This window comes from Dendrobium catenatum, unplaced genomic scaffold, assembly GCF_001605985.2.
Source record: "Dendrobium catenatum unplaced genomic scaffold, ASM160598v2 fragScaff_scaffold_156, whole genome shotgun sequence".
NCBI classification, from domain to species: Eukaryota; Viridiplantae; Streptophyta; class Magnoliopsida; order Asparagales; family Orchidaceae; genus Dendrobium; species Dendrobium catenatum.
In genome coordinates this window covers 5,553,302-5,569,934 of record NW_021318618.1, presented here as the reverse complement: position 1 = coordinate 5,569,934, position 16,633 = coordinate 5,553,302, and positions in this window count along the sequence as shown.

Genomic DNA, 16,633 nt, shown 5'->3' with positions numbered 1-16,633 from the left:
TGAAAAATTGACGACGGTGTCGTCATCTCCCTACACGAAAACAAAATGAGAAGAAAATAAATCAAAGCACATAAGAAAGATAGAAGCGAAGATAAAAAACTCCAAACTGATCCAGCCACAAAATGCCAGCCAGGCGGGCCAAAATCGAACTCACTGGAGGAAGCCCTAAATCATACAGGAATTGCCTCAGAGTAGAGAAATGTTAGAGCGATGAAGAGGAAATAGTGTGAGCTTGAGCGGTCCCTAATTGAATTCCAACTAATTATACTAAATGATCTATATCATATAAGATGATTAGGTATAATCATAATATTCAGTATCCAAGAAAAATTTAGGCAATATTTTATATATATTTTGATTTGTGTTTAATCGTACCATATGATACATATCGTAGAATATGATATATAAAAATCATGCCTCATTTAATCCTATAATTAGGTCTTCAATTATTGATAAATTATTTAATTAAATTGATTAAAATGATTAAAGATGATCGTGTTGTATGGTCTGATTCCTGCATAGGATGATAATAAAATGTTGCCCCTCACACTAGACGGTTAGCTATGTTTTTGTAATGATCAAATAGGATGATTAGAGAAGATCGTATTGTATGACCATACCTCCATGGGATAATAATTTAATGACACCACAGTTACTCGATGATTAGCTAAGTGTTTGTATTAATCGTAATAGATGATGTGCTAAATCACACATGATGATCAATATAAACACTTGAACTAATCATACAATAGGTTATAGTTTGTACTAGATGAAAGTGATATTTTGAACTAATAATGTAATATGGACTTGGATCATACTGGATGATCAGAAGTGCTAGATTGAAATTTAGGGCTTTCTTGGAAACTTTTGCTTCCACATTAAGGGGATTAAGGTATTTTATCTTTGTTAAAAATTTTAAATAACCAATTTACATCGTAACTTTTGGAGAAGGGGTGCCTCCTCAAAAAAGGGGGTCACAGGGACAAGGCCCGGGTAACTTTTTTTAAAAAAACACAGGTCTCCGTAAAGTCGTAAGACCATGTATGGGGGAAGAAGCTTTCCCAGTGCTGGAAGGTCAAGGAAGTTGGTGACCTGATGACAGGGGAGCCGGCGATCGAAGCCCCACCCACCTTTTGGTTAGCCTCAGGCTAATTTCTTTATGATTAACATCCTATACAAACTTTAAATTATGTAGTCTAAATAACAAACCCGTTTTATATTTTTTGTTTCTTATATTGTAAGTCATAGTGTTTATTCACTCATTAGGACATTCTTTCTTTTTGATTATAGCTCTCTGAGCAGTAGTAAGCATGTGAATCCTTTAAGGACTTGTAATTTTTCTTTTGGTTTTTAAGTATAAGCCTTGATATGGGTTTCAACAAAAAAAAAATAATGGTAAAAAGAAAAATTTAAAAATTTATAATATACTCTATTAAAATCATGAAAATATAAAATCACTTGCATTGTATTTATATTAAACTTGTTAAATAAAGAAAAATAATGATTTTTTAACTTCTAATAATTAAATCCTAAAATACCTAATTCAAAGCTAAGTCAAATCTAGCGTCCTTGAAAAATAATTAAAATATTAATTAAATATTTTTATTCCAAATGGGTTCAAAGCCATATGAATTTTCCTTTTTATCTGTAATGGTTCAGAGTTCAAAGCTTACGCAACATGGAATCCATTTGCAAGCTCAAATAATAAATCCTGATTCATAAAATGAACTTGGGCCATTTAACTTACAAAATTCAAAAATAAATAAATATAAAATAAATGTATTAAACCCATAATTTAAAATTGTGGTTTTAAGTACATAACACCTCAAACTATTTAAAATATATATTTAACACCAAAACTATCATATTTACTAGTCCACCACCTAAAAACACATTTTTTCTCTATTTTATCATTGTGTTAGGCCCTGTCAAAAAGACTAATTCACATGTCGATTTCCCTTTGGTCGAGTGAAGGATTATCTTCTCCATTGCACTAAAGGGTCTAGAATGCCTCCCCTTCTCTTGGCCTCACATCTTCTTAGGTCAAGAAGGTTTTCTTTTCTTTTATATTTAATGAATAACATATGGTATTGTTTTGTTTTTCTTTTTTTCACCATTTGAAAGTCTGAAATGTTGTTTGCTCTTCGTCTTCTTCAATCAAGCATTCTTCATCTAAAACCATCCATAGAATGGAGTATTATGTTTCTGATTGGTATTTGAAATATAGACATCAGAACTGTTAAGCACTTCAAAAACTTGAAAATAGATTGTTATGTTTAATATAAATGGGGTTCAACTTTTGCATTTTTGAAACTTTTGATTAAAAATGTTCTTTTCAATATAGGTGAAATTCAACTGTGTTTTTTCTTCACTAATGAAAATAGGCATTATTGAAACTTTTGATTATGCACTTTACAAATGGTTTTGGTTCTATATTTTATGACTAAATTATCACTTTAATTCTATGTAATAATGAAAATTTTCATTTTTAATTTTGAAGGTGTATTTTTATTGCTTCTCAAGCCGTGAAGCTCTTCTACAATTAGTTCGAGCTCCTTGGTGATGCAAATAAGAAATACATCTAATCAAATATATTGTCATTGTAATTTACATTGTATAATATATACATTATACAAAATGCATAGTGATGGATGAAAATTCTATAGATGCTCCTGGAACCAATTAGAAGATGATTGTCATTTTTTTGATGGTGTGATGAACTAAATGATTTTTTTTAAAACTATTTGTTACTTACAATATGGATTGGATTAGCCAATAATATCTCCGTGTAATGTTGTTTGCGTGGTTCAACTATGTGGATTTGTTAGCATGATGAACCGGTTACTTACCGTAGTAACTTTATCTATTACTTACCGTTATAACTTTCACTGCTAACATGAGGAACTAGTTAACAAAACTAAAGAAAAAATTTTAAAAAACTGCAACAATCCAATAAAACAGCTAACATGAGGTACTAGCTAACAAAACTAAAAAAAAAATCAATAATCCAAAAATATTCTATAATACCAAAACTTTCCCTAACCTCATAGAATATCAATTCCAAAAATTCTGTAGGCATTCAAAAGACAAAACTAAACTAAAGTTACCCTATTCAAATGGCACAGTACTTAGATGACATATAGTCGCATGAGTAGTCGATGTAGTAGGAAGATGATCATTAGATATAATCTCATTACCAATATCATCACCTTCTATATTTAATGGATTCTTACATGTTCTTCAAGCCTCTTCAACTCAGCATTAAAAGATTCTGACATGTTGTTTATTTTTAATGTGCTTTGAGAATGTCACCTTAGACCACTTGGATGATAATGAATTCAGGTAAGAGTAAACTTGTAGCCTGATTTTGAAGATCTCCTCAACTTTCACATGTAAATCATGTAGCTTGTAAGTGTTTGCAATCATCTAAACCAAATTCTTAAGCTTGATATTATCTTCACAACGAAATAGTTTTTTTTTATTCTTCCACAGGTGTCTCATGCACACTCTATGTTCAACATTTGGTAAAATAAGCTTTATATCTCCACAAAGGCCCTTCTCCATGTTGGAAATGAAGGCTAAATGTTCAATTTCACCACCAAAACTTTATTAAAAGTTCCTCATGAACCACTCCCATAATTTCATGGATTTTTATTCTACAATGGCATATGCTATTGTGTATAGACCATTATTACCATCTAATTAAGATGCAGATAACAGTACACCAAGATACTTTGATTTGAGGTGGCAAGCATCAACCCCAATTAAATAACTACATCTAGAAATGAAACTATCAATTCATACTTTGAAGCTAACAAAGAATCATTTGAGTGCATTGCTTTTGTTGTCACACATGTATGTAATGTGAGAGATATGATTCATGTTGATTAACTCTGACGTCAACATAGGCACCCATATATAGTTATCATTGATAGTGCCAAACATTATATCTCTTGCTAACTCTCTTATACACCAAATTTTTATATATGGTAATGATAATCCAAAAGTTGTCTCCAAGTTATTGCTAATATCTTTGGCATGATATCAAGATTTTTCTATACATTGTCATTGATTTCATGAGCTGCACAACTAGTAGGAGCTTGCTTATGTTTTGCTTTATTGACCCCATGGAATAAATGAGTTGAATTTCTAACTTTGATGGAGTGTCCATCAAGAGACAATGAGGCATCACTACCTACTCAAGTGAAGAAGAGGTGATAAGGTTGTTGGAGAAGCTTTTACATGGGAGAAAGCACTATCTCATAGAGGTTGGGTGGGATTTTGACGGAAACGTTATGGAGTGGTATTTGGAAAGTTATTAATGTTGTTTTAGGTGGTATATAAGTAAATATCATAGTTTGGGTATTGAATATATAATTTTCGTAGTTTGAGGTGTTATGTATGTAAAAATTTATTTAAATTTTAATGAAAAAAATATAAAACCCTAAGTCAAATACAAATCAATACCAAATTAAGTTTTAAGGACCCTTAGAACAAACTTAAATGAAATAATGCCTCAAATAAGATAAGTAATATAATAAAAAAATGAAAAAATTTGATAAAATACCTTACAGACATAATTTAAAATGTAATAAAAATTAAAATCATTGAAAAAAAAATTAGAAACCCTAAGTCAAGTAAAAACTTAAACCAAACTAAGTTTAAATGACCTTTAAAGTAAACTTGAAATAATAAATTAATTAAATAAAATAAATTGTATAATTTTTAGAAATTTATAAAGTCATTCCGAGTTTGCTTTCAACTTTTGTAATGATTCTATAAATTTTTAGAATCTAAACAAATTCATAAGATTTCTTTAAAAGACAATTAACAATCTTGAAATAAAAGGAACCCTTAACTTTAAAAATATTTAAAATAGATTTATTCATTTATCTTATCCTTTTCATTAGAATGATTCCATTTATACATGATGAGGATTTATTGACAATTGAATTCATTATAGTTTGGATTTATTATTCAGTTTGTCATTGAAAACTCTAAATAAAAAATTAAACCACAAACACTAAATGTTTTAATAAAATTCTTAATATATTTAAAATTAAATTTATTTAAAATTCCCTTGGAACATTAAATAAATCAAACATTTGAAAAAGGCCTAATAAGTTTGACTAGCCATATAACCTAGCACACATGTTAGGTTGTTTATTAGGATAACCAAGTATATCATTAGGTTAGGAGCACTATTTTGGATGTAGAATATATTATTTGATGCATGAGTTTATGTTTTCATTGCAAATCTATGAATGAGTTTAGTGGATGTCCGAAAATGTTGTGATGCTTAAGTGATTTTGTGTTGAAGATGTGCTGTTTAAGTGATAAGCGATGAATGTTTTGGTGGGCTGTGATTAGGAATGCTATAACTATTTATTCTTTATCTAATCAAATTTTTTTATATATGGCCAAACTTATGCATGTATATTATAAAAGGGGGCTAATTAATTAAGTTTTAAATAAATTAATTTTTTTAGGTTCTTAGGCTCCGTAGTCCCCTTAAATTTAAGAAAAAAAAACATGTAAAAAATTATAAGTTTCTCATAGAAAATGTTATATTGTATGTGTTATGAATGATTATTTGAAATATTAAATGTTTTTTTAACTAACCTTGTAAGGAGTATAGAGTCTTTTTTCTTTTAAATTAATGTTAAAATAAAGAATGCAATTATTCATCCTAAGGAGAAAGAACCAAAAGAAAAAAACATTCTTCCTTTGTAGGTTTTTTCTCTTTCGATTGTTTTTTGGAGGATTATCGAACCTAAAAGTTGTTTAAGATATATGGATAATATCATTTTTAAATGAATTATACAAATTTTAGGTTTAAAATATGGGTTATAAATTTAAAGGAATTTATGGTTTCCTCTATTTATAAATAAATATAATTAAGTCAATTTTGCACATTTAGATTTTCTTTTAGACATTTGGACATTTTTATGTTTCCTTCTATTTTAAGGAAAAATTAAATTTATAATCATATTTAAAAGTTCAAATCATTCATAGTTTGCATGGTCAACTAATATGCATTGCAAAAGAATCAAACTCAAAATTAAAATTTGATTTCAAATTGCCTTAAGTGTGTAATCATCATTCATAATTCTAGGATAAATTAGGATTTTCCTTGTTGATGGTCCAAAATTTTCAAAAAAAAAAAAAAAAAAAAAAACAATAATAGCCTTCCCATCATGCATTTTATAAAGACTTAAATCATGGTTTTAAAGTAATTGCGATTTGATTTCTTAATTATAGGATTAGATTAGGTAAGATTTAATTAGATCATACAGTACAATTGTAATCATGTAGTACAATTAGTTCAAATTTTCAAATTTCAAAATATTGCCTAATGTATGATTATCTAGGGTGTTTAATGATAACAATTGATCATCTTATATAATTTGGATCATATAATATGATTAATATAAAATTAAATTTATTTAAATAAATGGTTAATTCGTTTTTGTTTGGCTTAGAACACATAATATGATATACAAAAAAAATAATATATTTAGTTTTATTCCCCTATGTGTGTGTGCACGATTCCTAAGCTAAACTTATACCTTCTATAACTCATAGACTCAAAAAATAAAAAATAATTATAAACTCTTATATACATCGATCTTAAACTATCCAATCTTGTGTCATGTCCTTTAGCTTGATGCATATTGTACCTGAAGTATTAGTACATAAAAATAATATGTAATAATAATGAGCGAAAGAAGCTATATAAAATCTCAATAATACTTATAATCATTAAAATATAGGCTCCTAGTTTGCAATAATCTTCCCTTATTCATGATTGCAAACATTGTTGGTTGGATTTAAGCCTGGAATCCACTTCTAGGAAAATGTAAGTCCAATAGTGTCAAGTGTTCTCGTGAATATCCTAGAAAGCTTAAAAGTATAAATCCCACATCACTATTCCTATATTTAATTTGACTAGATTAGGGTCTCTACTTCATAGTAGTTCAGCATAGCTTTAGGATTTGAGGTGACCCTTAAAGTCCTTTTTCTCTTGCAATGTATTCCCAACTATCTCATAAAATATCAACTTAAACAAAAATAAATTAAAATCTAAAAAATGTAAAGCCCAATCATTGGGTAGATTGGAGCACTTATAAGCTTCTCATAATCAAATGCTCCATATTCTTCTTCCTTGGACACTAAAAGAATGGTTCAAGTTGGAGCCATTCTTTTCTTCAAAATTTAAAAGTCTAATCATTATTTTAAACTTTAAAATCAAGAAAAAATTTTCCAAAGTTTTAATTAAGAGTATTCCTAAGAGATCCCTCTCTTAAAATATAATTAACTATAAGGTCATGCCTTTATGGTGAAACTATAAGTCCATATTAAAATATACTCTACCTTATTATCATAAGATAGGTAAAATATCTTTGGGAACATAGCGAATCTTTCAAAACCTACTTTTATATTCAAATACCTTAATACAATATCATCCTCATCTCTTTAGATGATAAGTTATTAATCCTATTATATTTTAACACAATAATGATGAATCTCCAAAAATTTATTTTCATTTTCAAATATCATTATAGAATACCATGTTTTCCTTTCAAGATAGTATGTTATAACCATTATAATGTTTGATTATGATCATGGAAAATCTTTAAAAAAAACTTGTTTTTCTTTTTGAATTCATTGTAGAATACCATGCTCATCATTTTGGATGGTTGATAATGGAAAAAAATATAGTATAAAATTAAAATTATTTTTATGAAAATTCTACCTAAATCTATCTTTCTATGTATGAAAGGTGCGAAACAAGGAGCATGCTTGAAGCACCATTGCGACACAACTGATTATAGTGCCACGCTAAGCCATGCTAAAGCACTATAATAATATTGCTTTGATTATGATAGGATCCAAGGTAGAGAGAGAGGTTTTGTTTGGCTAAAGTTGAAGCATTATTGTGCCATATCACCAATGTAGTACCAAATCTACATATCATCGTAAAGGTGATAATTAATGACACTTGAAAAAGTGAATTAATGTTATAATCTATGAACTTACATGTCATTTAAAATTTGCATCATATTAGAAAAAATAGCAATGTAGTGCTTGAAGTGCCAGAACTCTACACAAGTCAGCACCATGGTGCCATTGCAGCTATTTTTAAAATCTTGAAATAGATGGCTCATTTCTCATGTAAAGGGTCATGTTATGGGAGAGTGAGGATAATAAGAGTGAACTCTCTTTTTCTTTTCTATTTTATTGGAAGGTTGTGAGAGACTAGGGTAATATTGAGAGTTCAAATAAAGTGACAACATATTATATATTACTAGTAGCCTTCCTTAACTACACATGTTCTATCCCTCTAACTTGTACTCTTATTTTCTATTTTCATGTGTAGAAAAATACTTCATACATATTATTTCAAGGATGTTCAATAATCAAAATATGCATTGATAAATTAATGGTGCACTAATTTTTATGAATATTAATGGAAAATGCTATCTATGTAGAGAAATGCTATGTTATATTTCATATTTTCCTTCTCTTAATATAACTGTGTAGCTGGTTGTTCATCTTTATAACATTATGCGGTCTCATAAAAAGTGTGATTTATGACCTCGATCTAGGTATAGTTGAATCATCAATGGAAATCTAACAAATGTTAATTAGACCAAGATAGAAGTTAATTTAATATTTTTAGATCTTAAGGAGATATAAAAAATGAAGCAATAGTTAGAATATGATTGAACAATAAAGAGTCAAATGATTACTTTTTATTTCATTCACATTAATTTGTTGTAATCTATATATTGTTTATTTTTACATAATTAAGAGCATCACTAGTTTAGAATATATATTTATAGAAGTGAAAATTCAAAAATAAATTGTACGGGAGATTTATCTTGTTTGCATTTATCTGGCAAGATAACTTAAAGTGGTTTGCTAAATTAGTAATCATCTTATTATACTTAAGTTAATCCTCATTGCATTGATACTTTATTCACCCTTTTATTAGTTTATTGCTACACATACACGTATATACAAAGCTATAATTTGCATAACCTTTTATAACATTGTGTGGTCTCATAAAAGTGTGATTTATGACCTAGATCTAGGCATAGTTGAATCATCAAATTAAAACTAAACTAGTGTGAATTAGACCTAGACACAAGCTAATTTAATATTTTTGGATCTTAAGGAGATATAAAAAATGCAGCAATAGTTAGTATTTGGATTAACTATAAAGAGTAAAATGATTACTTTTGATTTTATCCACATTTATTTGCTGTAATTTATATTTTTTATTCGTACATAATTAAGATAATTACCAGTTTAGAATATATATTCATAGAAGTGAAAACTCAAAAAATAAATTGTATGATATATTTACCTATACTTGTTTGCTTTTATCTGGCAAGAAAACTTAAAGTGGTTTGCTAAATTAGTAATCATCTTATTAGGCTTAAGTTAGTCCTCATTGTAATGATACTCTATTCATCCTTTTATTAGTTTATTGTTATACATGCACTTATGTATAGAGCTGTAATTTGCATGCTCATTTATAAAATTGTGCAATCTCATCAAAAGTTTTTGGTTTCATTGCTAGTTATTTAAAAATCATTTTCAATATGTTGACATTGATTCAAAAAATCACTAGTTAGTCTTGCTATTTTAAACTCCTATTACTAAATAATCACATATGTTCAACCTTGTTTATATTTAGATCATCATCTTGTTATTAACAAATTGGTTAGTATTGTTATAACAAAAAATTAAGAAAAACTTTGTTATTTTGCTGTACAATTGTTACATTTTTTTAGAATTGATGATTTATAAGAGATTGACGATTACAATTGTTACCAAATGCAATAGATAGGTCATGCTTATGTTAGTTTGCTTATTTCATCTATTCGGGTTTATTGATTTATGGATACTTGATCATTACAATTTAGAGAGGTAGATTTGCTTTTAGAAATGTTTATATCTATTGCATTTATGGTAGGGTTTCAAGATTTACTTTCTCATTTTGACCTAGAGATAAAAAAAACAAAACACTAAGGAAAAATATAAAATTAAGAAAAAAATAAAAAATAATTCAACATGGAAATTCCTATTAATGGTAATGTCTAACTTAGACATTTAAGATAGCATTACAATCTTTTAGTATATGGCATCCATCAAAACATTTCTATATCAAACATTCTTGTGAACAACTTTAAACTTAAACCTGTAATCATTCAAATGGTTCAAAAGGCTAAGTTTTGGGGATCTCCTCTTAAGGATAACAACCTTTTTATTATAAGTTTTTTAAAAATATGTGCAACATTTAAATATAATAAAATTTCTTATGATGCCATTTGACTTATATTATTTCTATTTTCTCTGAGAGATAAGAAACAATTATGATTAAATTTTTTTCCCAAGGCACAATCATAACTTTTTTTTTTTTTTTTAGAAAAGCAAAAAAGCTTTATTTATAACTAAAGAAAGAAAAACATAATACAAACTAATAGCATCTTATTCCTCCTTTAACAAATTATTAAAAGGAGGAACCTTATTTATGACAATTTCTTCCCAATTGAAATAGCTAAATAAAGTATAGTTAGCACAAAGATCAGCAAACTTATTACCTTCCCTTTTTACACAACTAAAAAGAACATAATTGAAATCTTTGATAAAAGAAAGATCTCCCAAATCTGGTCCGCCTCTCCTCACTATTTTCTGAAAAAATTTGATGATGTTTATGTTATCACCTTCGATAATTAAACCCTTCTAAGCAAACATCCAATCTTTAACAACATCTTTGATAGATTGAATAGCTAGAAGCTCCAAGCTAGATATATCCCAATGAACACAAGCATGAACAAATGCCAACAAGAATCTCCCCTTGTAGTCTCAAAAAACACCTCCAATCACATCCTTGTATGACGTTAATAATGAAGCATCAACATTATCTTTGATCCAATCGGGTGGAGGAGTATACCAATGATTATCAAGCAACCTAATAGTTGACATCCAAGATACCAGAGTTAAAATAATTAAAAGAGTTTGAAACTATAGCAAAACTCACAGCATTAGTTGCTATCACCAACACGATACTTTCCAATCCACCATGAATTAACTCGTTCCTAGCCTTCCAAGATAAGGATAAGTTATTGAAAAATAAATTAACCAACCAATGATTTTTATTTTCCAGCCATTTACAGTAAATTTCAAAGGAATTTAAATCAGGAATGCAAAAACCCCAATTTTGAAATTGCTGCACAACATCTTTTTGTTTCCTGTATTTGGCAATCCTCTTGGACATCCATCATTTCCGTGCAGTCTCCTATAGCATAAGAAATGATAAGTAGGAATTGCTTTGTTTAGAATTCTCCACTAAAATGTTTCCACCTGTGGAATAAGCTTTGACTTTTTAATCCAGGACCAATTAATAAAATCTGAGTGATTATATTCCAATGCTTCAATTGCTAGTGTTGAGATTGACTTACCAGAATTCTTTAGAAAGAGCTCCAAATTGTCATCTGAACATTCAGAGTAAATCTTAATTCCTATAATAAGATTTGCAGTATCTTCACCAAAGCATTTTTAAGTTTCCTTACATTCTAGCATCCATTTGAAATAAACTTATCAACCATTGTAATGCAACTTTCTTGAGATTGCACAAAGGTAGGCCATCTTTTAATGCTTTTTTCCAAAATACAAATATCTTTGAAGACATCAATCAATTCACCATTGGAAATTCTCCACCTCACTATCAATTTAAGGAACTTTCCTCCATCATAAATTAATTTCCAAGCAGCAGAACCTGCTCTTCCCAAAGAACCATCATCATAGATCAAAACATATGTTGGGAAAAGAATTTTATGCATAAATGAATCTTTATCTTCACTATATCTCCAAGCAATTTTAGCTCTTAATGGACCAGCTTTTTTTGAATAGGATACTAGACGACAGCCACCATAAATCTTCATTCTACACATGAGATCCCAGTTAACATAATAGATTCCAACACCCCCATCCTTCTTGTTCCATATAAAGCTTATGCACAACTTATCTACCTCATTCAAAACACATTTTGGAACCAATGAGAGTGTAGAATGAAAGTTTGGATATGAAAATTAAATTCGTCTTTACAAGAGTGACCTTGCCAGTTAAAGAAATGAATTTGCCTCCCCAAACATTCATCATACTCAAAGCTTTGTCAAAAATGAACTAAAAATCCATTCTTACTAGTCTCCTTAATGCAATTTTGATGCCTAAATAAGAGAACTCCTTAACCACCTTGCAATTCTTAATTATATAGATAGTTTTTCTTTTCCTTTTCTTCGCTGATTTTCTAAACATAATTCTTGATTTATTAATGTTAACCTTTGGCCCAATCCACCTACAAAAATCTAAAGAATTCCTTTGATCTCCTTTACTATTTTCAATCTAGCTTCAAAAAGATAATTATGTCATATGCATAGAGTAGGTGAGAAATTTTTTGCCCATTTGTAGAAATATGAATACCAATAGTTTCCTTTTTTTTTTCCAAAAAGGCATTTGATATGAGTTGTGAACAAATAATAAACAAGAAGGGTGATAAGGGACACCCATGTCAAAAACCACTCCAACCATCAATCCAATTAGAAAATTTTCCATTTGTTAACAAAGAAAATGTAGGATTATGAACAAAATAAAAAATTTAATTAGCAAATTTGGACGGAAACCCAAAATAATCCAATGCCCTCACCAAAGTGGGCCATCCCATTGAATCATAAACTTGCTTCATATCTATTTTGAAGGAGACTAAACCTTTAAAAGATTTAGAATACCTGAACTTGAGGAAAATTTCTTGGGCAACTAGTACAAGATCAGAAATTGACCTTCCTTTCAAAAAAGCCACATGTTCCTCCGAGATCAACTTAGGAATAACAATCAATAATCTATTCAAAAGAACCTTAACAGCAACTTTATAAATAGTTTTGCAAAGACTAATGGGTCTATTGTTTGAAGGAGACGTAGGATTTTTTACCTTTGGGATCAGCACAATGATAGTCTCTTTCCACTCCTTACACATCTTCCATGAACAAAAAAAGTGATTAACCGCTTTCCAAAAATCTTCTTTTATAATTACCCAATATGATTTAATAAATGAATAAGTAATACCGTCATACCTCAGAATAATGTTCCCATCGACATCCTTGATCACAGTTTCCATTTCTTCCAATGAGAATTCTTTGTTCAACATAGCAATATCTTCCTCATTTAAACATTTCCACAGTTTGGGTGATCCTTCCATGGAACTTCTCCTATCCTTCCATTTTTCCTTAAAGAAATGGAATAATACCTCTTTGATTTGTTGTTGATCTTCAACCACCAATTTGTTCTCATCTTTGATCTTGTGTATAAAGTTGGAATTCCTTCTAGCACTAGTATAAGCTTGAAAAAACCTTGAGTTGTTATCACCTTCAACTAATCATTTGAATTTAGCCCACTGACTCCACCAATTGCATAACCGAGCCAATGTAGAATTTAGTTCATCAATTTTTAGCTTTTAACATCTAGCTCTCTTCATCAGAGAGAGGCCCATATTCTGCTTCCTTTGTTTGCAGATCTAGAATTTCCTTCTTCAAAATATCATTTGACTGATTTAAGTTTTTAAATTTTGCTTTGCTCTAATAAAATAAAGCCTTTAAATACCATTTCATCTTGTGATTTAGAATATGTGAAAGATCTCCATAAAATTTCCTTATCCATGCATGATCCTAAAAACCACAGCTGAAGCTGGGATTGAAGCCCATATAACTTGAAATTTGATATTTTTTTTTACACAAAGAGTTAAACTTCAATAAGTTTAACAAAATAGGAAAATGTTTCAATGCAACTCTAGCCATATGTTTAACCATCAAACAGTGAGAAGAATTCAAAGCTGCTGAATTTAAAAGACATCTGCCTAACTTTTCAAGGATCTGTTCAATCCCTTTTTTTATTGTGCCATCATGTAAACTTAGGCCCAATGCATCTAACCTCATGTAAATCATTACAAGTCAAAAATTCCTTCATTTCTTTAGGTCCAAGGGAAAAAACAATTCTTTTCCCTCCCTTGTTTTTCTTCCTTAGATAGCAAGTAGTTGAAATCTCACCCCACCACCTTAGACATATGACATTCCAATTTATCCCACTTATTCCTTCTTCTATAAACATCTTTGATCCCATAGATAGTAGAAATTCTCCATTTTTCCCTATTAAGAACATCTAAATCCCAAATTACAAATTTAGTAGAAGATTCCAAAATATTAAAAGAAGCCATGTTGTGTTTACATATCACCATAATGCCTCCTAATATACCTTCAAAAGGAATATGAAACAAATCCTGTTAATTACCAATCAACATATTAACATCTTTTCTATCAACAGATGTCAATTTAGTTTCAAGCAGCACAAGAAAAAAAACCATGATCCTTATAATTAATATATAAATCTATCTTAAGGTGAGTAAATTTTATATTTCATTTACAAGTAGTGAGATGTTTAAAATTAAATTATAAGATCACCATAAATATTTTTTTCCATTTTATTGCAAGATAATTTGAGCTTGTATTATTTACATAAAAATTACAATTTTCTTTTTCTTGATCTAAGCCATTTGGCTTAGTGAAGTATAAATTAGAATTAGATTGGGTTATACTTGCCTGTGTAAGAGTGTACTTCAATGTAAGAAAACTTCTTTGGTTTAAAAAAGTGAGGTTTGGAAGGAAAATTGGGGATTAGTGGAATCTAGCCTGAGAATTGGCTATCATTGATGTTGGCCGAATTAGAATCCGAGCTAAACCATGTAAAAATATTGTGCCACTTATTTTTTCTCTTGCATCTATTTTCTTCTCTTGCATCTATTTTCTTTATCATTTTTCATAAAAAAAATTGTGATTTTTATTCTTTTCCAAATAACATTAATATTATTTTAATTTCCTTCTTCAAAAAAATAAAAATAAAAATAAAACACAATTCAAACCCTTCCCCCCTGTGCCATAGGCATCCAACAATGTTTCCCTTCCTATGGAATACAAAACCCAAACTATAGAACCTCTTTTCTAAGAAGGTTCTTTTCTTTTGTAAACCCTATTTGAGGACAAATTCTAGCTTAGAAAAAAAGAATTAAAGATGTGGGAACATCTCATTTTATTTGTAAAAGTCTTGCATCATCCCAAGAGTATAATATAAGGTGTTAATATGAGAGCATTACTTGATTGTATGTATTTATAAAGATTATTAAAAAATTTAATTAGGTGGCACATACCAAATTGCCTTTCTTTTTCTTTAAATATGTTTAAATTGAATGCTTTATTTTATATAGATCTTGGTTTACAAATACATAATTTTTCTTAACTTTCTTTATTTCTTATATTCTTCTTATATATTTAATAGCATAGGCTCTTATGGTAAAAAAATATTTTTCCATTAAATCCATTTTACTTTTTGGTGAGATTATATGTACCTTTCTTCCTTGTTATATGAACAAAAATTTCTCATATGCTAGTTGTAGCTAGGGGTGACTGAAGAAATAAAGTTGAGCCTACTTTTCTTATTGATATAGGGTTGTTATGCTATTATATTTTTCTTAGAAAGCTAACCTTTATTTTCATACAAACTACACTTACTATAGAACATTTAAAACATATTAACAAATATTTTCTTGCATTAGTTAGATGCATAAAATCCATTCATATAGAGCTAGGTATCTATCCTAAATTAACAATAGAGAAAACAATTATGGTTTCAAACTTCTTGGTGGTGATTAGCTAGCATTTCCAATCTAAGCAAGAATGTAAATTCAGTAGCATTGGGCTTTCTTTTGGACCTTATTGTTAACATCATTTTTACTTGAGGTCACCTAAACAACAACAACCCTGAATTGTCAAATGATTAAGTGCACTTCCCCCTTATAGTACACTAACTTCCAAACTATAATCATTTTTTAGATCCCATTATTTATAGCTTTAAATATCAAAATCATCATTAGTTCCTTAAATTAGTCGTAGATCCATTTGACTCAATTTAACTACTTCAATCGAGCCCAATTGATAAAGCACCCAATCTACATACAATCAAACTTCAATTTTCATTTGAACTTCACCAAACCACCCTAAATTAAGCTCCAAATGATTTTTAAATGATTGTTCATCTCAGTCTAGTCAATAGTTGACTTGGTCAATGGAGCCTAAATATGATTAATTGAGCCTTAATTTGGGTCAAATCATTGACTACATTTAAATCAACTTTTTTAATCTTTCAAACTCATTCCATCCTATGGGTTGAGTGAGCTTAAACCATGGTTGAGTCAATTTATTGTGAGTTGACCAAGTCAACTCACCTAAATTGGTTAAACTCACTCACATAATCCCTCCTATAGTGAAACTCCAATTACATAACTTCAAACTCCTTCGACTTGACCCAACCAACATCCAAGACCTCCATAGGTTCTAACCTAGCTTACTTGACCAAAGTTGACATGTCAACATGGTCAAAACAAAAAAAATGCTAAAATGGTATAATATAGTAAAAGTTAGTCAAACTAAAAAAAATACATCCATTCCAGCTAGTTGAAACCCTCCTACAAAAAATCTAGAAACTTCCTAAGTACTCTCTAAACTCATCTTAGCACTTC